The sequence below is a fragment of the Physeter macrocephalus genome, chromosome 18 (assembly GCF_002837175.3).
Source record: "Physeter macrocephalus isolate SW-GA chromosome 18, ASM283717v5, whole genome shotgun sequence".
NCBI classification, from domain to species: domain Eukaryota; kingdom Metazoa; phylum Chordata; class Mammalia; order Artiodactyla; family Physeteridae; genus Physeter; species Physeter macrocephalus.
The window spans coordinates 41,850,710-41,872,487 of record NC_041231.1 but is presented as its reverse complement, the minus strand read 5'-3'; the positions used below and the strand labels follow the sequence as shown (position 1 = coordinate 41,872,487).

Here is a 21,778-nt window from a genome sequence, read left to right as displayed (position 1 = left end):
GGGAGTAAGGGCAAATAAGCTTGTTATGGACTGTTTTACACTGAAATTTACCAAAGTTAATTTTTACTTTGTGTAGATCCATTTGTCTGTTTTATTTATTTATCCCAGTGAAAAGTGTATTTTGATAGAGAGGTTTTCATTTTATAAATATACTATCAGTTACTGAAATACGGATTTTATTTATTCCTAAAACGTGCAATTAGAATGTACATATATAACATCACATTACTTACATTAAAAATACCCAGTGCTCAGTTTTGAAAGATAGGCCAAAAAAAGTGTAGAAGAAAACTGAAGAATGCACTTTTCTTTTTAAGCTAGTACAGTTTGCTATACATCAGAAAATTGGATGGAAACTTGATTGTGTATTAAAACTGAGCATTAAAATCTTTAAGAGATTCTTTCTTGCCATTTAATATCTTACATATGTATAATGTGCTGCTATGCTATAATAACAACTTCACCCCCACTGTTGAACTGTTTTATTTAAATCAGTGGGCCTAATGTGTTCTGGATATTTATCTCCTTGTATTTTAGATATGTGTAGTTGCAAATAGCACCAGGAATTAGATCTGTGTACACCCTTAATCTAGCTGAGTAAGCTTCGCCAGTTAATGTCTGCCCTCATTTATAAAATGAGGGAATTGGTCTGCTAATTCAGCTTCTAATTCCTTTGGTTCTGTTTAGCATTTTCAGATCCCTTTTTCTGAGGGATATATCTGTTTGGGCAACCGGTTGCATTTTTTAATACTCTGAATTTTGCATGCTTGCCTGACTTAGCATTTCTGAATTGATTTTTTTTTATTTTTTAAGGTATAACTTGTGTTGATTTTCACTTAAATCATGGTACTGTCACTATGTTTGTAAATTAATCTGAAATTTAACTTTCAAGGTAACTGGGACAATATGCTTGTAAAAGTGTGTGTTCCCCTTTGCTTTTATCGTCAGTGTACCTCCTTAATCCCCTTCCAGCCTGATTCACTTATCTTGTTATGAGAATAAGGTGTAACTTTGTGGCTGAAGACTTGCAAAGAATGAAGATAATTCTCAAAATAGTGACATTATCTGCAGCCACAGATTCAGTATCAGACCTGAGAATAAAGATCCTTGGTACTTAAAAAAGAAAAAAGAAATGAAAGTGGGAATATTACTACCGGTTCTATAGAAATAAAAAGGATTGTAAGAGATTACTATGAATAATTATATGACAACAACTTGGATAACCTAGATCAAATGGATACATTCCTTAGAAACATAAAACCTACCAAGACTAAATAATGAAGAAATAGAAAATCTGAATAGACCTATAACTAGTCAGGAGATTGAATCAGTCATCAAAAATCTCCATCAAAGAAAAGCCCTGGACCTGATGGCTTCGCTGGTGAATTCTACCAAACATTTAAAGAAGAACTAATACCAATCCTTCTTAAACTTTTCCAAAAAATTGAAGAGGTGGGAACACCTGCTAACTCATTCTATGAGGCCCTGATACAAAAGCTAGATAAAGACACTACAAGAAAACTGCATACCACTATCCCTTATGAACACTGATGTAAAAATCCTCAACAAAATACTAGCAAACTAAATTTAGTAGCATATTAAGAGGATTATACACCACAACCAAGTGCAATTTCTTCCTGGAATGCAAGGATGTTTCATCATTCTAAAATCGATCAATGTAACACAGCACATTAATGGAATGAAGGGGGAAAAGCACATGATCATCTCAATTGATGCAGAAAAGGCATTTGACAAAATTCAACACCTTTTCATGATTAAAATGCTCAACAAACTAGGAACAGATGGAAACTACTTCAACATAATAAAAAACATAAATGAAAAACCCACAGCAAAAATCATACTCAATGGTGAAAATCTGAAAGCTTTTCTTCTAACAACAGAAACAGGTGAATGATGGCTGCTTTTGCCACTTCAGTACTGAAATTGATAACCAGAGCAATTTGGCAAGAAAGAAATTAAAGGCATCCAAACTGGAAAGAAAGAAGTAAAATAATCTCTGTTTGCAGATGGTAGGACCTTATGTGATAAACACTAAAGATTCCACACAAAAAACTGTCAGAACTAATAAATGAATTCAGAAAATTAGGCTGATACAAACTCAATACACAACTGTGTATTTCTATATGCTAGCAATGAAATAAACAAGAATAAGAAGTATTGGCAAGGATGTGGAGAAACTGCAACCCTTGTGCACTGTTGGTGGGAATGTAAAATGGTACTGCTACTATGGAACACAGTATAGCAGTTGCTCAAAAAATTAAAAATGGAATTATCATATGATCCAGCAGTTCCAATGCTGAGTATGTACCCAAAAGAACTGAAAGCATATATTTACACATCCATGTTCACAGCAGCATTATTTACAATAGATAAAATGTGGAAGCAACCCAAGTGTCCATCAACAGCTAGACAGATAAACAAAAGACGGTATATAGATACAATGGAATACTATTCAACTTTACAAAGGAAGGAAATTCTGACATATGCTACAGCATGAATGAACCTTGAGGACATTATGCTAAGTGAAATAAGCCAGTCACAGAAAGACAAACACTGTATGATTCTACTTTATGAGGTATCTAGTCAAATTCATAGAACAGAAAGTAGAATGGTGGTTTCCAGGAGGTGGGGGGAGTAGAGAATGGGGAGGTATTGTTTAATGGGTATAGAGTTTCAGTTTTGCAAGATGAAAAGACTTAAGGTTATGGAGACAGATGGTGGTGATGGTTGCACATTATGAATGTATTTAATACCACTTAACTGTATACTTATAATGGTTAAGATGATCAATTTTATGTTGTGTGTACTTTATCACAATTTTAAAATGGAAAAAAAGAGCTAAGATCCACTAGGATCCAGAAAAAAATGTTCCATAGTTGGATGTGGGGCTTACAAACACAACACTGGGGAACTCAATATTGTTTAAGATCAAAGTAACATCTTTTTCCTATAAAAAGCATTCATTTGCTTTGTAAGCAGATTTGGGAGTTAAGAAACATAAGTCTGGACTTTCAAGAGCTACAGGTCAACTGTCCTGGATTCTCTAACCTCTTAAGCAGCCTTTGGGGGTCCCAGAACATGTTCATTGTAGCCTTTGTCACATTGTAAGGCTTTTTGTGTGGCTGTCTCTCCTAAGAGCCTATGAACATGAGGCAGGACCCTGTTTCCTGCCCAGCACATGATGCTCAATGAATAAATGAAGGAATGAGCAAATGAGTGAGCAGCAGGAGAGAGAGATGCATCTGCAGTTCTAAGGAGGCCAAGGGAAATCAGAGTTCGGGTTCTTCCTGTGGTTCCCTTCATCTATTTCTCTTAACCTCCTTTGCAGCCTATTTCTCATACCACCTGCAGGAGGCCTTCCCAGATTGTGCCCAGCTACTACATTGAAGGTCTGGACCTCCAGGAGAGCTCCTCCTCCTCATCTCCCCTTCACCTGGAGGAGGCAGCAGGAAAGGGCTTCACAAAGGGAGGCATGAGCTGCCTAAAAAGGATGAGGTAGGCCAAGGGGAATCAGGCTTCCTGCTCTAGCACCTCCAGCCCCAGGCCCTCTAAGAGGGGGAACTGGCATGCTTCCTCATCCCTCCTCAGGGCAGGTGTCCCAACACCTGGTGGAGGCCACCGAGCTGCTCCAGCCCGTCTGGGAAGAAAATGTTGTTCTCCAAGGTGGCATCTTCGTGAGGCTGCTGAGGGGCACGGTTGAGTGCCACAGGCCAAGAAGTCCCTGGTGTGTTGGCTGAATGCTCACCTCCTGTGCCTCCTTTCCTAATGGATGAGAGAACAGCTCTGTTCTCTTTGTCCTTAGAGCTGAGCAGCCTTGAACAAGTTAGTCAACTTCTCTGAGCTATAGTTTACTTATCTGTCAAAATGGAGCACGATGCCTACCTCATAGGACGGATGAGGGAAACCTTCAAAGGGCTGAGCATAGGACCTTGCACAAAGTAGGTGCTCAGTACCTGTCAGGAGTCTGGACTGAGTGCAAACTTCAGCCCCAACAGAGATTAGAAACTGTCCCCAGAGGCCTGGCTGTTGCATCACCAGTTAAACCATGTGACTGAGCTAGTGACACAGGCTCTGGTGCCTCAGCATCCTGAGATAAAGGATGGGAAGGGCCTGTTTCTCCCATCTTCCTCCCATGAGTGGCACCTGAGAGGGAACCATGGGACAGAGATGGCTTTAGAATAAAACACAAAAGCCAACACATATTGAGCAATCACCGAGGTCAGGCTAAGCCCTTTATGTCCATTAGATCATGTAATCCTTGCAAACACCATGAAGAGGGAGGGTACTATTCTCTGCATTTGTCAGTTTTACTTTTATTTATTTATGTTTGTTTATAAATACTTTTTTTAAACATCTTTATTGGAGTATAAGTGTTTTACAATGGTGCGTTAGTTTCTGCTTTACAACAAAGTGAATCAGTTATACATATACATATGTTCCCATATCTCTTCCCTTTTGCGTCTCCCTCCCTCCCACCCTCCCTATCCCGCCTCTCTAGGTGGTCACGTTTTAGGTTCACAGCAAAATTGAGCAGAAAGTAGAGTTCCCTAAAACCCCCTTTTCCGACACATGCACAGCCTCCCCGCCATCAGCATCCCCCAACACAGAGGTACATTTTTCTCAATCAATGAACCTCAATCAATGAACACATCATTGTCACCCAAAGTCCACAGTTTACATTAGGGTTCACTCTTGGTGCTTGTACATTCTATGGGTTTTGAGAAATGTATAATGACATGCAGAGTTTTACTTTTCAATACCAATTTTATTTTTTATCAAAGTAGTACATGCTCAGTGTAATGCTTTGGCTTCAAAGTCAGAGTACAAAAAAGGCTTATATTGAAAACCAACCATGCCTCTTCCCTGCCCTCTCTGCCCTTCCTAACCCCAGGCCCAGGCTCCAGGGGCAGGGTGGCGTCCTTCTTATATACCCAGGGGGCCACACAGTTGGCACCAAAGTACCAAGAATGTCAAAAGGGACTGGAGACAAACAGCACATTAGGGCCAAGTAGCCAGATAGGCTGAGCACAGCCTCTGCCCCAAGGGGGGCAACCAAGCATCTCAAATAAGACATTCTAGAGGTATTTTTAAATCTTTGCTTGCTTCTTCAGAAGCCCCAGTACTCATATTCGGAGTTTTGCTGGATGAGGGGAGCTAAAGCCACACACAGGAAGGGCACTATGATGCAAAGCTCCTGGGTGGAGGGAGATTATGGTTCTGGCTGGCTGCATGGCCTGCGAAAATTTCTCCCCTCTGGACTTTGAGGTCTTTGTGTAAAAAACCAAGGGATTGGACAGGTGATCACTAGGGCCCTGCTTGTGCTGACAGATTGAGTTTGGGCTGCTACTGCTGCTAACAGCCCCATCTCTGGAGCTCTTCCTGTGAGCCGGATGCTTCCTTGCAACCACCCTCAAAACAGGCAATATTGCCTCATTTTACAGATGAGGATTGAGACTCAGAAGGGCTGTCAGGGCCACACAGCTAGAGAGGGGCAGGGTCAAGATTCTAAACCAGAGTGCACACTCTGCTTCCCTGGAGCTGGATCTCTGAGCCTTCTGTCCTGTTTTCCCCAAAATAGATGCTCTAGTCTGCGTGTGGCGGGCGGGTGGGTGTGTAGGTAGGTGGGTAAGAGGGGGTCCCATGTCTTCCAGTGACAGCAGGGCCCAGCTTACTTGGCCTCCAGGATTTCAAGCCTCTAGGCCCCACCTCAGGGTGAAGACCATTATGCCCACATCCTGTTTAATGCTAATCTCTCCTCCTAGGCCACTGGTTCTCTGCCTTGGCTGTGAATTAATCACCTGGGGAGCTAAGGAAAACAAAGATGGCTGCGCCTCACCTGTAGAGATACTGCTTTAATTGGTCTGGAACAGGGTCCTAGCACTGGCTGGTCAGAAGAGCACCACAGGTGATTCAAATGTGTAGCCAAGGCTGGGGACCTCATATTAGCCTGTCGGCTTACTGAGGATCCTTGTTCATTCCCTCACCATGCTCACCTGGCGGTGGGGAGTGTCTGCTCTTTGCCATGCCTCCCCAGCCATAAAGGCAGAGCAGCCTTTGTTCTCAGCTGCAATGTAGCTTTCTTTCTCTGTAACAAGCTCCACAGCATCATTACTCTGCTCTCCTGAATTCATTGTCCTCCTGAAAGTAGCCAAGGCCATGATGCTTCTCAGAGACTCTCTGGAACAAAAGCCCCTGGAATCCAGGCCTGCCTTGGCTTGTGGTGTGGAGAGCCTACCTTGCCTGGGTCCTCTCTGCTCTGCATCTTAGGGGAAGAGAACTGGGGAGGACAGGGTTTGTCCCCCACCTAGGCTGCCCTGGGCCTTTTCTGGCTCCTAGGTGAGGCTATCAGCCTCACAAAATCTAATATGTTCTGTATTAAAAAAAAGGACAAGGACAATTCTGGAAGCTACAAGGGTCTCAGAAGAGAGTCAAGCAAAGCTGAATGCTACCTGAAGGAAGGGAGTCTCCTGTTTCCTGCCTACTGAACTCAGATACAGAAAGGTGCCTGATGTGCTCCTGACTTAGGACTCCTATGTGGGCTTCGGGCCACAGAAGCTTGGATGCTGATTTTAGAGCCCGCAAGAGAGAAGCAAAGTTGGCAGCAGAAGGTCAGGTGAGAGGTGGGCTTGGGGATGCATTGGCAGTTGTAAATAAGCTGAGTCAGAACCAGGAACTGGAAGTGGTAGTGGGGGAAGGTACTCATGGCAGGGCTCTGAGCGGGGCACTAAACATGGCATTTCTTGGCCTGTTCTCATCCTCCATGAAGCCTGGGCTTTGAAGCCACAAATTCATGGCAGGCCAAACCTGGAAGTGTCTGGAAGCCATGTGGCATGTGGTTTTCAAACTGAGTTTATTGGAACTGTAGGGGTTTCTTCAGAATTGGTAGGGACTCTGACACGCCATGTCCTGCAACTACCAACATGGCTCTCTTATCTACTTAATGAACAGGTATACAAGATTTCACTGCATTAAAAAAAAAAGATTCTGTGCTAAAATAATGCTATCAAAATTTGAAAACCATGGATCTAATAAACTTATGAGGGATGGATGGGGAAACTTACCCAGAGGCACCCTTTAGTCACTTACCCCTCAGGCCAGGTCTTTCCCCACAGCATACCCACTGGCTTTATGGAGCAGACAGCAGGAGGTTCTCTCTGGAGGCCTGTCTTGAATGCAGCAACAAAAATGGCCAAGAGAGGAGCCACGTGGGGAAGAGTCACTCTCAAAAGAATGAGTGACCCCAAGACCCAGACTTGCAGACCCTGAAGGGCAGTGTGAAGCTGCCTTGGCTCAACTGTCAAAAGCCCTCAAGATTCTAGTCTGTTCTTACCTTCAGGGAAACATAAGGCCTTGGCCTGGGAGGTGGGGCCCCTGGATTCCAGGCTGCCCCACCATTTCCTGGGACTTTGGGCCACATTCCTGGGACGTTAGCCTTCTCTTTAAGGGAGGAAGTTGGGCACGCTCACTCAGTCCCTAGACTGTGGGCCCTTGAGGACAGGACCTGTCATCTCCACTGTGTGCTGCATCCTCCTCAGTCCAAGGGATTCAGGTACACGGCTAGGCACAGGAATCCTTAACTTCACGGAAAACAGTTTTGTTCATTGGTTTTTAGAACAGGGCTCCCGTCAAGTGGCTCTCCTCATCCTCCACATACCAACTGTGACCTTCGACAACAGTGGATCACTTTCCACACTTTCTGTAGTGAAGCTTTCTCCTTCCTCCTGTTTTCTCCCCTGGGTTGGCTCCTCTGGCGGTGAGAATCTCAACACTCCGGAGAGAGTGAACGCTGGGGAATTGCATTTCTTCTCCTGTTAGTCTTCTTCCTCTGAGCAGTCCAACAGGTGAAGGTGCCCCAAGGCCATCAGGGCTGCTTATTAATGCAGCAGAGTTTGGCCGCGTGTGCTTGCCCAAGAAGCAGGTGGAATATTCAATAAGTAGATGATCATGGATGGATTGCGCTGAGGGGAAGATCTGGTCCCCAGCTCACACAGAGGTCTTAACCTCTTTTTGCCATGGAACATCCAGAACACCAGTGAAAAGGACCTTTATATGTACTCATCTGGGGCAGGACCCTCCTTTCTCCCCCTCCCCCTGGGTCTGGAGGGACAAACCCATAGCCAAAGACCATAGCCCCAAGCCCCAGCTGTTCTCACCTCCTGGCAATGACCAGAATCTGAGAAACTGTCTTCTTCCCCAGGTCTCCAACAGATCCCTTCACCCCCTACAACATGAGCCCCTCAAGACCCCTCTCCAGAGTCCAAAGGCCACTTCTGAAGCCTTCCATCTCCCCAAGTCATGCCCAGTAGTCCCTGGTTGTCCCAGTCCCTGGTCCTGTGGGAGGCAGCCAGCTTTGTGACTTCACAAAAGGCTATCCTGTTCCTGGGCTCCCCCCAGGAACATCATGTGACTTTTCATGGAGAGACACCCCTACCTCTGAGGGAATGAAGAGGAATTGCTTCATAGTAAGAGCCCAGGACACCCTCTGCACTTAGAAACACCTCCCCTTGATAACTTCAGCTCTCAGGCCTAACTGGATACTCCTGGCTATATCTGGCAATATCTCTTTGGGGTCCAGGTCCAGCGTGGCCAGGTTTGGGGGTGGGGCAGTAGGTGATTACTTCAGGTGGTGGTGGTGGATCTCTGACCTCTGAATTGACAGTCAGATCTGCTTCCTTCCATCAAACAAAGTCATTCTGCTCCAGGCCTTTCAAAGTGAAAGAACTGATAGGGTGGGAAGCTTTATCTGACCTGAGTCTTCCTCAGGGTCTACGCCAGCAGTCCCCAGAGTACCTTCAGGTGGGTCAGGCCAGAGATCCCTGAATCCTGTAGAAAAGTCTTGTGTTTACAAAGAGGCATTGTCAAAATCCAAGGGCTTCTCTCTCCAATGCTGACTCCACTGTTGTTTCTTCCCGGAAGGAATTACAGTTCTAGAAACCTGAGGCAAAAGAGGCTCTTTACCTCCCCTGTACCTGTTCCCCAACCTCTAACTCTTACCTGGAGCATAGCCTCTGGGAAGAGCAGGGCCCCAGGAGTCAGCAAGGATGATAACTGGCAGCCAGGCTCGGGAATCTGACAGGTCCTGGGAGTAGATGGAGGGCAGAATTTGGGCCTTTTCATGCTCCAGCCTCTGTTTGTGCTGGGCGGGTCCACCGTGAGGGTGGCCCAGGGGATATCATCTCTGGCTATCCTCTCTGGACTCTAGTTTGATTGTGACATCGCCATCTTGCCAGAGGACCCCAGGGAAAAAAGTGAGTGCATTCTGGGCAGCGTTCCAGATGCAGGCTTCATCTCAGCAGGGAGGCAGGGTCAACCTGCTGGTTTGGGGAGGGCGACATGTCTGAATTCACATCTAAGGAGCCCCTTGGCCTTGACGAGGCCTAGGAGCAGATCCTCTTAAATCCACCCTCTGATATGGGGATATATGTATATGTATAGCTGATTCACTTTGTTATAAAGCAGAAACTAACACACCATTGTAAAGAAATTATATGCCAATAAAGATGTTAAAAAAAAATCCACCTTCTGACCCACTCAGTTTTTAGTTCTGTGCTGGGACAGAGAGTAGGCAGATGATCCCTAAGAGTGGTTACTCCATTACTTCCCAGTGTGTCTGAAAATGTGCTCCAGGATTTTTCTGGTAAGGAGCTCATTTCTCATTTTGATGAGGAAAGCTTGAGCTCTTCCAGCAGGCAGTAGTACCGGGGGCAAAGAGAAATCAGCCAGGGCTGAGGTAGGTCCTGAAGAACAGCAATAGGGACAGCCACAGACCAAGAGTAATCATAATAGAAATAGCCACCACTTAGCTAGCACCTCCTGTGTGCCAGACCCCAAGCTAAGCACTTTACAGGCATGGTTCCACTTAGTCCTTAGAACAATGCTAGAAAGGATGTATTATTCCCATTTTCCAGCTGGAGAAACTGAAGCTCGAGAGGTGAAGTAATTAGGCCAATTACGGGAGCACTAGTGTTAGGATGCAGGTCTCTCTACCTCCAAAGCTAGACTCAACTGCTGACCTATCTCCTTCTGCAAACTCTTCCCAATAAAGAGGCAAAGAAACTATTTTCTTATCTGTCACCATCGGTGATAGGGTTAAAGAGAGAATGGGGAGAAGGGAGGACTTTGAGCCTGATATTACCCAGATCAGCTTTTGGGTAAGGCAACCTTGACTGCTTGGCCCGTCTAATCTTTAATGAGACCCATTGGGAGGCAGCTGTTCTGATTTACTTCTATTTTGCAGGTGATTTAAGTGAGGCCATGGAGGCCATCAAGGGGAGTCCTTGGGGTCTGTGGCTGGGCAGTGGTTCTGAGGTGGGGTTGCTAGATAATACATAGAATGTCTGGTTCAATTTTAATTTCAGATAAAGAATAATTTAAAAATATAAGTATGTCCTCAATATTGCATGGGGCTCTTCTGGGGGCTCCTCACTCTGGCTGGGGTCTTGGTACGTGGGAATTGGGGTGGGGCTGGGGGGTTGCTGCTTCATTTCTCACCTGAGTCTTAGGCCCCTCTATGAACTTGTGCCTGTGGGAGCAGGAGGGGGTACTGACTTCTGGAGACGCAGCGTCTGTGGCCACTGGACGAGATGGAGCCTCAGTTTCTCACTGTGAAATGAGAATGGTGGATGTGGATGCAGTCATACGGGGTGGTTGCTTTGCACACCTCTTGGGCAACAGAGGTAGTGTTCCATCTTTCTAGGGGGCTGTAGCGGCTCCCAGGAAGGGGGAGGGCACCAAGTGAATGATTAGAATTCCCTTTTTTGTCCAGGTTGGGGTCCCCAGAGCCTGGAAGCCCCGAGCCTCTCCTCGGTGGCTCCTGTGACTCCTGGACACTTGTAGTAGCAGTCTTGTTCAGCAAACAGCAGAGTGGGAATAGATGTGGGACAGGAGGAGGCACAGGAGTTGTGGTGGCACCAGGGTGGGGAAGGGCTGATGGGAGCACCTGAGTCTGGTGAACCTGGAAGTAAGTGATGGGAAAGAAGGGGTGGTGGAAAAGGGAAGAGGGGGAGATGGGGGAGACAGGGGATAGGGGAAAGAGGAGGAGCATCCTGAAGCTCAGAGGACGTTGTGCTATTGATTTTCCTACCCCAGTGCATGGGCATGTGTGGGGATGAGGGCAGGTTGGAGCATACCTAAGTCTGTAGCCCTTCATGCTGGGACCAGGGCTGGGCTGCTCTTGCTCTCCCTATGCCACTGGGCAGCCCTGCAAGCATGACTTCTTGCCCTTTTGGATGGTGGCTGCTGCTTTTTGAGGCATACCATAAGGGGAGATGGGCACACACAGAGCAGAGGAAGACGGAGTCCAGAAATGTTCTTCTAAAGAGGCCAAGGAATCTCTTTTTCCAGTGATTCAGGTGTGATGTGCCAGGTCAAGCTGGGTGTGTGGGCCTGATTTATCTGTAGCTTTGTACTTGCACGTACTTAGATGTGAAAGTGTTGGCTGTGAGGATTGGCGCCAGTGCATGGGAGTGCATGCTTGTGTCTCTGACACACGTTACCTTGGCCTACGAAATGTGACAGTGCGTGTGCTTGAAATGTGTGTGCAGCCCAGAAAACCTGAGTGCAGTCTTCCTCTTCCCAGAGCGGGAGTCTGGAAGTGCCTGCAGGTCTGTGGCTGCAGGTATGTGGGGGGGGCTTTTGGCAGAGGTATGGGGGGCACAGGCATTATAGAAAAGAGATTATGGAGGAAGCAGTTGCTAGACAGGTCCTGTATAGCTCCTGTTCTGCTTCCCCAGCCTCCTGGGCCCTGGCTTCTCCAAAGGCCCTCTGGCATGCCCCTTACTCCCATCATTTACCCAGGGCCCCAGGCTGATTTTCTGAAGGGGAGCAGTGCCATCTGGTGGCAGGCTGAGGCTGTGCCAGGAGGAGGCAAGCTGGAACCTGGGTTCCCACAAGGGATCTGCGTTTCAGGACCTCAGTCAGTGGGGAAGTCACCACCGCATTGGCTAGATCATGGAAAAAGGGAGGGTTCTAAGGCTTGAGTGTTCCATTCTCATGCATTTTGGGTTCATGACCCAGGGAGGTATGGCAGGAAAGTCAGGTGAAGGATTGCTGTAGCACCGATGTAGGAAATTTATCAGTCCAGCCTCTGGACCCATGAACCTGGGCCCCATTCCTTGGGCCACCAATCTGGGCTCAGATTTCTCATCTGTGTAGGCGGCAAACTGTACCTACCCTGTGGGGTGGTAGTGAGGGTTATATGAAAAAGTGTGGTTAAAACACTTGGCTCAGAGCTATATAAAGTCAGAGGTAATGGTAGCAGCCATTATAGGCAAAGTCCCAGAAGCACAGAGAAGAGAGCTATGTGTTGTGGCAGATGAAAGCGTTGCAGAGAGGTGGCACGTCTGCCACTCTGCCACCCAACATTCTAGAATTTTGTGCCTGAGTATCACCTGTTTCAAGTTACATACTTAAGAGGAGGGAGGTCTCTTTTCTGGAAAACGGGGAATGGGGTCCGGTGGGGAACAGAATCAAGAGACCCAGCACCCAGGCTCTGGCTAGCTTCTTAATCTAGCTATGGAACCTGAGCATGGCAGACGGCTTGCTGTGTCCCATGTTCCCCATGTGAAAGTGCTGACTGTGAGGACTCCGTAAAAATGCAGAAACTTGCTCAGGACTCCCATAGATAAAGGCTCGATAGGCTCTTGTCAGGGAGAGATTCTGCTCAGCTGTGGAGTTTACCTTTCACGTCTCCAAAAAGGTATCCCCGAGTCAGAGTCAGGAGTCGTTCTGGTTCTGCTGCTAATTGGTTGTGTGATGTGAGTCAAGTCACCCACTCTCTCCGGGTTTCACTTTTCCAAGCTGCAAAATAAAGGAATTAGATGACCTCTGAGGTCAGCTCTGCCTTAATCTATGTCCTTTTGATTTTTTCCTTTTCTCTGCCTCACATGTCATACCTAGGATAAATATTTATTGATCCTACAGGCTAGGTCTTGAACAGGAAGACCAGAGCCTTCTGCTTAATGACTGCTGTGATTTCTCATACACTTCGGGAAATATTTTCTTAGATCCTGGTAGGTTCTAGGTATAATGGGGCCAATGGGAGAATAAAACAACGGCTCTTCCCTGTCACAGAGGGCCGAATAAAGTACTGGGAAGGTAATCCAGCCGTTCTAGCTTTGGGCTGGGAGGATCGAGTCTCTCGCTTTTCGCTTCCGCCTTCCTGAGCAGCCAATGAGTACGTAGCAGTTCTCGTTTATGCTAAAAACTACAAACCCCAGAAGTAAACGCGCGGGGCAAACTGCTCACGCGCCAATCAAGACTTGGTGGGCTCCGCCCCTAGAGGCGGAACTTCATTTTCCACGCGACTTCGGGGCTCGTAGATATTCCTCCGCTCGCCCTAAAGTTCTCCTCCCGCCTCTGCCAGCAAGCCTCGCGCCAAGTTGGGGGACGCGCGCGCGTGCGCGCGCGCAACGTACGTAGCGAACGAGTGACGTATAATATGTGGGACGCTCCGGAGTCGCGGTCGCGTTGTGTGTGAGTGAGGGGGAGAGAGTGCGGGACCTGAGACGGCGTGTGTGAGCTGTGGCCGCTGGCGGGGTCAGGGGGGAGCGGCGGAGCCGCCCGGGAAGGTGAGTGGGGAAGGGAGGGAGACGGCTCTGTGGGAGGGGCGCGAGGAGACAGGGTGCATGGTCGGTCGGGCAGGAGAGTGGGCGCCGGGCTGGGGGAGGGGCGGCACCTGCCTGGGCCGCCGGCTGGGAGGGGGCGGGCCGGGCCTCCCGGGAGGCTTGGTCCGGGGCCTGACAGGACTTTTCATCCTCCAGATTCTTCGCTCGGGGGCGGGGCCTCCACCTTCTTCCTCCAGTCCGCAAAAGAAGCTTCCCAAGAGTAACTCTTCCGCCCGGATTGGGGGGCAAGGGTGTGCCCGCCCTTATCTTGGGGAGGGGCGCCTCTCATTCCTCTCATCACCTTTTACCTCCCAGTCCTCCCAGTCTTCGTTCCGTACGGGCCGGGGGTGGGGGTGCGTGGCTCCATCTTCCATGTCGTATGGCGGCCCCTTTCCCATACTGTGTCTCCGCCTCTAGCTCCAGTCACCTGGGCTGGCTCTCTCCTCCCTCGGCCTCCTGCCACCTCCCCTTGCACCCTCCCGGCTCTTGGTCGGGCGAGGGGGGGCGGGCTCTCTGGGCGCTCCTCCTACACACCCCCCCGCCCCCTTGGTGGAGGGGAGCGATGGAGGGAAAGGTGTCCGGGTCCTGCAGCTTAGAGCCAAACCTTGGAGTGCCCGCCAACCTTCTCGGGATCCTATTTCCGGAGGTTACAGTCGTTTTTAACTGGATGTCAGGCATTTGCTTAACTCCCTCTTCCTAGACGGTTTGCGTCTCACTTCCTCTTATTGCACTGTTAGCGCTTGGCTTTTGCTTGTGCTGAAGTAGTAGTTTTGGAGTGTTTGTAGTAGTTCTTTTTGAGTCCCAGATGACTCGTCCTTGCCCGTGTCACGTTGGCCTCAGTTTTTCCTTACTCTGTCTTTTTAGTGAAGCCTTTTAATTAGTCTACAAGTTTTAATTATTAACAGCATCTTCCTGTTCTAAACGCTTTGTTAACGTACAGAGTGAGGGGTTCATTGGCAGTGTTGTCCTGTAATCTTTTTGTCTCAGTTTACTTTTAAGGTTTTTGTAAGCTTGTATAATTAGACTCTTTAGGAATCGATTTGCTATTCTTCTTGACCCTGTCAAGATTTGGGTTTTGTATATTACACTTATTATTCATTTTCGAGTGGTGATATATTTTTGGATGTAAAGGAAATAATATATACAGAATTTGGGAACTATGAAGGAAATCGTTTTATGCTCAACATTTCTTGAGTAGTTGCTGAGCACGGTGTTTTACTGTTATCTGCTGTACAGTAGTTAAACTTTATAGAGGAGGAATCTGGTGGAATGAACCACATGTAAGTGATTGAAGTTGGTTTGTTACCAGTGTTGTTTCTGTCATGGTCATGGACAGTAATAGAGTATTGTTATGCATGATCTAATATGTTATACTAATTATTGGGTAAATTTTACTTGACGCTCCAAACTTAGGGTTTTTTCCCAGTGGGTTTTGTACTTTTTTTTTTAAAAGAAGAGTGCTTACAGGCATTTGTTTCAGAATTGTAACCTTATGGGAGTCCTCAACGTGAACTTTTTTTAGGCTTTGGGATAGTTTTTGCCGAATAGGCCATATAGTATTGTTTATTAGACGAGAACAGATTTTACAGATTAACTCAAAAGTTACAAAAAGTAACAAAATAGTGGAAGATGGCAGAGCTAGGATAGTAACATATAGTGAAAAAAATCTTTCTTCTACCTTTATCCTTCAGAAGATCAGTTACTTGCCACAGAAGTAATAGTTATTATCCGTTTCTCATATATTCTTCCAGGGACACACACACACACACACACACACACACACACACACACACACACACACACACACAAGCAAAGAGTGTTCTTTGCTTTTCTCACTTGACAGTGTACTGAGAGTTGGTCCAAATTAGGAAAGAAAATTCTTATTAGTTTTCTCCTACTTTATTTATTTTTGGCTGGGTTGGGTCTTTGTTGCTGCGCGTGGGCTTTCTCTAGTTGCAGCAAGGGGGGGCTACTCTTTGTTGCAGTGCGTGGGCTTCTCATTGCGGTGGCTTCTCTTGTTGCGGAGCATGGGCTCCAGGCGCGCAGGCTTCAGTAGTTGTGGCACTCGGGCTTCGTAGTTGTGGTGCACGGGCTTAGTTGCTCTGCCGCATGTGAGATCTTCCCGGACCAGGGCTTGAACCTGGGTCCCCTGCATTGGCAGGCGGATTTTTTTTTTTCTTTTCTTTTCTTTTTTTTTGCGGTACGCGGGCCTCTCACTGTTGCGGCCTCTCCCGTTGCGGAGCACAGGCTCCGGACGCACAGGCTCAGCGGCCATGGCTCATGGGCCTAGCCGCTCCGCGGCATGTGGGATCTTCCCGGAGTGGGACACGAACCCGTGTCCCCTGCATCGGCAGGCGGACTCTCAACCACTGTGCCACCAGGAAAGCCCGGCAGGTGGATTCTTAACCACTGTGCCACCAGGGAAGCCCATCTCCTACTTTTTAATTAGAAAAGAATTCAAGCATATTAAAAATTTGAAAGGATAGTAAAATGAATACTTATTTATCCATCTAGATTCAACACTTGTTATTAATATTTTGCCATGTTTTCTCTTAGTAGGTAGATGTGGTATATATTTATTTTGTGGAACCATTTGAAAATAAGTTGCAGACATAGCACCCCTAAATACTTTGGCAGGCATCCTTCAGGATAAAGACTTTTTTGGCCACATTGCGTGGCTTGTGAGATCTTAGCTCCCCTACCAGGGATCGAACCCGGGGCCCCAGCAGTGAGCGCGCCAAGTCCTAACCACTGGACCACTGGGGAATTCCCTCTACATATTTTTTGTAGGGCTTTATATTATTCCATTGTATGGACAGTATTATCATTTAATCCTCGCAACAACTATTTCCATTTTACAGATAAGGAAATTGAGATTTGGAGAAGTTAAATAACTTGACCAAGATCTCACAGGTATGTTGGCAGAGTTGGGATTTGAATGCTTGAACCCCTTTTCTACCAAGTACCAATTGAGTGGTCTTGGGGACCTCTCTGAGCCCTTTTCCTCATCTGTAAAATAAGGGCAGGGTGGTTGTGAAAATTCAGAATAATGTAAATAAATTACTTAACCAAGTGTCTATCTCATACAGATATTCAGTGATTGGTAACTATTTTATCACTATTAGACAGGCCATAAATTCTGCATACCACTTAAAGAACTCACTTTGGAACATGGTGAATTGAGTAATGTACCTTCACTGTCTTGTCTATAACAAGATGACAGCACCTTTTGCATTTTGTTAATCTTTCATTGAGAGTAAAATTAATTATCATTGATACTATTATTTTAGCTTAAGTTTATGTTTTCCCTGGGCAAGTGAATATTCCCAAAGTTATAATTATTTTTATGCATAGTTAATTGGAAATTTTGAAAATGATATCAGAAGTACATGTGTGTTTCTAAATTGAACTCTAAAATTTTACTATTTTAATGCCCCTGAGTTGACCTTTGTTAGAGGTAGTATTTCTTTTAAACTTTGCCTTTATAAGCCCTACTAGGCTGATTGCTTAAGTTATCCAAGAGGCATTCCCTCCTGGATGTTTTTCCCCCCATTAAAAAAAAATTGTGGTAAAATTGACATACCATAAATTAACAATTAACCATTTTAAAGTGCACAATTCAGTTGCATTTAGTAGATTAACAATGTTGTGCAACCATCACCTCTTTTAGTTCCAAGACATTTTCATTACCCCAAAAGGAAACCCTATATTCATTAAGTAGTCACTCCCTATTTCCCCCTCCCCCAAGTCCCTGGCAACCACTAGGTAGCTTTCTGTATATGGATTTACCTATTCTGAATGTTTCATATAAATAAAATCATAAAGACTATGTGACCTTTTGTGTCTGACATTTTTCGCCTGGCGTATTGTTTTAAAGGTTCATCCACAGCTGTGACATGACTCAGTACTTCATTTCTACGGCTGAATAATACTGTATTGTATGAATATAACCACATTTTGTTTATCCATTTATCTGTTGGTGAACATTTAGGGTTGTTTCCACCTTTTGGCTCTTGTGAATATGCTTTGAACATTTGTGTACAAGTGTTTGAATATCTGTTTTCAATTTTTTTGGGTATATATCTTGGAGTGGAACTGCTGGGTCATATGGTAATTCTATGTTTAACTTTTTTTTTTAAACTTTTTGAGGAGCCACCAAACTTTTCTATAGCTGCTGTACCATTTTACATTCCTATCAGCAGTGTCCGTTCTAGTTTCTCCACACCCTTGCCAGTGCTTATTTTCTAATTTTTTGCTTTTAGTCATCCTAGTCATATGATTGGTATCTCATTGTGGTTTTGTTTTTCATTTCCCTAATGGCTAATGATGTTGAACATCTTTTCATGTACTTGTTGGCCATTTGTATATCTTCGTTGGAGAAATGTCTGTTCAAGTCCTTTGCCCATTTAAAAAAAAATAAATAAATTTATTTATTTATTTTTGGCTGTGTTGGGTCTTCGTTTCTGTGTGAGGGCTTTCCCTAGTTGTGGCGAGCGGGGCCACTCTTCATCGTGGTGCGCGGGCCTCTCACTGTCGTGGCCTCTCTTGTTGCAGAGCACAGGCTCCAGACGCACAGGCTCAGTAGTTGTGGCTTACGGGCCCAGTTGCTCTGCGGCATGTGGGATCTTCCCAGACCAGGGCTCGAGCCCGTGTCCCCTGCATTGGCAGGCAGATTCTCAACCACTGCGCCACCAGGGAAGCCCCCCTTTGCCCATTTTTGAATCAGTTTTTTGTCATTGTTGAGTTGTAGGAGTTCTTTATATGTTATGGATACTAGATCCTTATCAGATATATGATTTGCAAAGATTTTTTTCCATTCTCTGGGTTGTCTTTTCACTTTCTTGATAATGTACTTTGATGCACAGAAATTTTAAATGTTGAGGTCCAATTTATCTATTCCCTTGTTGCTTATACTTTTGATGTCATATGAAAATCCCTTGCCAATTTCAAAGTCATGAAGATTTACCTCTAAGAGTTTTATAGTTTAAGCTCTTATATTGAAGTCTTTGATTCATCGTGAGGTAGTTTTTGTACATGGTGTGAGGCAAGGGTCTGACTTCATTCATTTGTTTGTGGATATCCAGTTGTCTCAGCACAATTTGTTGAAAGAACTTTGGTCTTTCTAATAATGGTCTAATGGTCTTTCAGCAAATTCTTTCCCTGTTGACTGGTTTTGGCCCACTTGTTGAATATCAATTGACCATAAATGTGAGATTTTATTTCTGGACTCTCAATTCTATTGCATTGGTATGTATGTCTTTCCTTATGACAGTACCATACTGTTTTGTTTTTTGTTTTTGTTTTTTGCTGTACACGGGCCTCTCACTGTCGTGGCCTCTCCCGTTGCAGAGCACAGGGTCCGGACGCGCAGGCTCAGCGGCCATGGCTCACGGGCCTAGCCGTTCCGTGGCATGTGGGATCTTCCCAGACCGGGGCACGAACCCGTATCCCCTGCGTCGGCAGGCGGACTCTCAACCACTGCGCCACGAGGGAAGCCCTACCATACTGTTTTGATGATTGTACTTTGTAGTTTTGAAGTCAGAAGTGTGAATTCTCTAACTTTCTTCTTTTCAAGATTGTTTTGGTTATCCAGGATCCCTTGCAATTACATATAAATTTAAGATTGATGTTTGCACTAATGCAAGAAAGGTCATTAGGATTTTGGTAGGGATTGTACTGATGGTTGACCACTTTGGAGAGTATTGCCTTCTTAACAATATTAAGTCTTCTAATCCATGAACACAGGATGTCTTTCCAGTTATTTAGGTCTTCTCTAATTTATCCTAGTAATGTTTTGTAGTTTTCCTTGTGGAAGTCGTGCCTTTTTGGCTTAAATTGATTCCTTAGCATTTTATTCTTTTTAGTGCTATTTGAAGTGAAATTATTTTCTTAATTTCATATTGGATTGTTTATTGCTCGTACATAGCAATACAACTAATTTTTGTGTGTTAATCTTGTATCCTGTAACTTTGCTAACTTGTTTATTAACTATAGTTTTTATTTGTAGATTCTTTAGGATTTCCTATATATAGGGTCATGTCATCTGTGACTAAAGATAATTTTACTTCTTCCTTTCCAACTTGGATGGCTTTTATTTTTCTTGTGTAATTGCTCTGGCTAGAACTCCAGTACAGTGTTTAAGTGGTGAAAGCAGGCATCTTTGTCTTATTTCTGATTTTAGGGGGAAAGCTTTCGGTCTTTCACTATTGAGTACAATGTTAGCTGTTGGTTTTTATAATTAATGCCCTTTACCGTATTGAGGAAGCTCTCTTCTGTTCCCAGTTTATTGAGTGTTTTTTATCACAAAAGGGTGTTGGATTTTGTCAGATGCTTTTTCTCTATCAATCATATGATTATTTTTTTCCCTTCATTTTGTTAATGTATTACTTTAATTGATTTTTACATGTCAAACCACCCTTGTATTCCTGGGTTAAATCCCACTTGGTCATGATATCTAATCCTCTTAATATGCTGCTGCATTCATCTTTCTAGTATTTTGTTAAGGATTTTTGCATCTATTTTCATAAAAGATGTTGGTCTATAGTTTTCTTGTGGTTTTTTTTTTTTTTTTTTTTTTTTTGCGGTACATGGGCCTCTCACTGTTGTGGTCTCTCCCGTTGCGGAGCACAGGCTCCGGACGCACAGGCTCAGCGGCCATGACTTACGGGCCTAGCCGTTCCGCGGCATGTGGGATCTTCCCAGACTGGGGCACGAACCCATATCCCCTGCATCGGCAGGCGGACTCTCAACCACTGTGCCACCAGGGAAGCCCTCTTCGTGATGTTTTTATCTGTCTTTGGTGTCAGGGTAATGCTGGCTTTATGTAATAAATTAGGAAGTGTCCCTCCTCTTCAATTTTTGGAAGAATTTGAGGATTGATCTTAATTCTTCTTTAAATGTTTGGTAGAATGCACCAGTAAAGCCATCTCTCTCCTGCACTTTTAGAATGTGTCTTAAGAGATTAATTTTGCTGTTACTACATATTACTACTTTGCCCAGTCTCTAGGTCTCTTACCTTAGCATAAAATTTTACTGTTGAAAAAAATTGGTTAAATTATTGCCCCTCTCTACCCCCTGGCTAATACTCCTCCAGATTGGCAAGGTCATAAAAATGAGGAAAGACTCAAAAACTGTCAGAGACCAGAGGACGCTAGGGAGACATGACAACTAAACGTTATGCAGTAGTCTGGATGAGATATTGGAACAGAAAAAGGATGTGAATGGAAAAACTGGTGAAATCTGAATCAAGTTTGGAGTTTAGTTAAGATAACGTACCAGTTTTTGGTTTCTTAATTTTGACACCATATCACTATAAAATAAGATAACATTAGGGGAACCTGAACTGAGTGAGGGGTATATGGGAATTCTCCCTACTATCTTTGCAACTTTTTTTTTTCTTTACAAATCTATAATTATTTCTATTAAATTTATCTTTAAAAATGCATATATAGTTAGTAGATTGCAGTCAGAAATACAGCCTAGGTCTTCTCAAGTTAAGGTCAGAAATCCATATTAGTTGGTCACATCTGTAGTATATTTTTGGCTAGAAAGACTGAAAATGTGGATTCTTTGTAGAAAAGCATTTTAACTTTTTTTTTTTCTTTTGTGGAAATATTTGTTCTTTGGAGTAAGGAGTAGCTCAAGTTACATGAATCACTATCTACTATTAGAATTGCGTCAACTTGATTAAAACATAAATGTTTAAAATTTAGAGAGTTGGTAAATATATTTCATTTGGTCTTATGGTAGAAGAGTGAACAATAATCCTAGATGAGCTAGTAATGCCTTTGTGGACTGAAACTTTTTACAGAACAGTTGCTCTTTCTGTGAAAATACACATTTTGCATGGCAGGATTTGACATTTTGATCCTAAGACTGCTTTGGCAAAGAAGTTGATCTGTAAACCATGTAAACGTTTGGGTCTCATTTATTCCTTTTGGAGTCCCTTATAAACCTCTCTTCCCCGTGTGGATGTCACATGCGGCTCCTTCAGAGCCTGTTTCACCTCCCTGTCCTTCTGTACCCCTGGGCTGATCACTCAACCCAGCAACTTTTTCTGCCTTTCTCCAGCCTCTTCTCCTTCCAGAAGATCAGCTGTGAGACAGATTAGGAAGGCTGAAGGACGAATGGGTTTGTAATAGTCTTTCTCAGCT

General features: G+C 44.8%; 1 protein-coding gene across 1 annotated transcript in view; it reads left to right on the top strand.

Annotated features, from left to right (window-relative positions):
• The first annotated feature begins 13,474 nt into the window (after positions 1-13,474).
• The window catches only part of DCAF1 (DDB1 and CUL4 associated factor 1), an 87,426-nt gene continuing 79,122 nt past the window's right edge, over positions 13,475-21,778 (top strand). The window contains exon 1 of the mRNA XM_055080070.1: positions 13,475-13,589. The gene's annotated coding sequence lies outside the window, so the exon portion shown is untranslated. The remainder of the gene's footprint in view (positions 13,590-21,778) is intronic.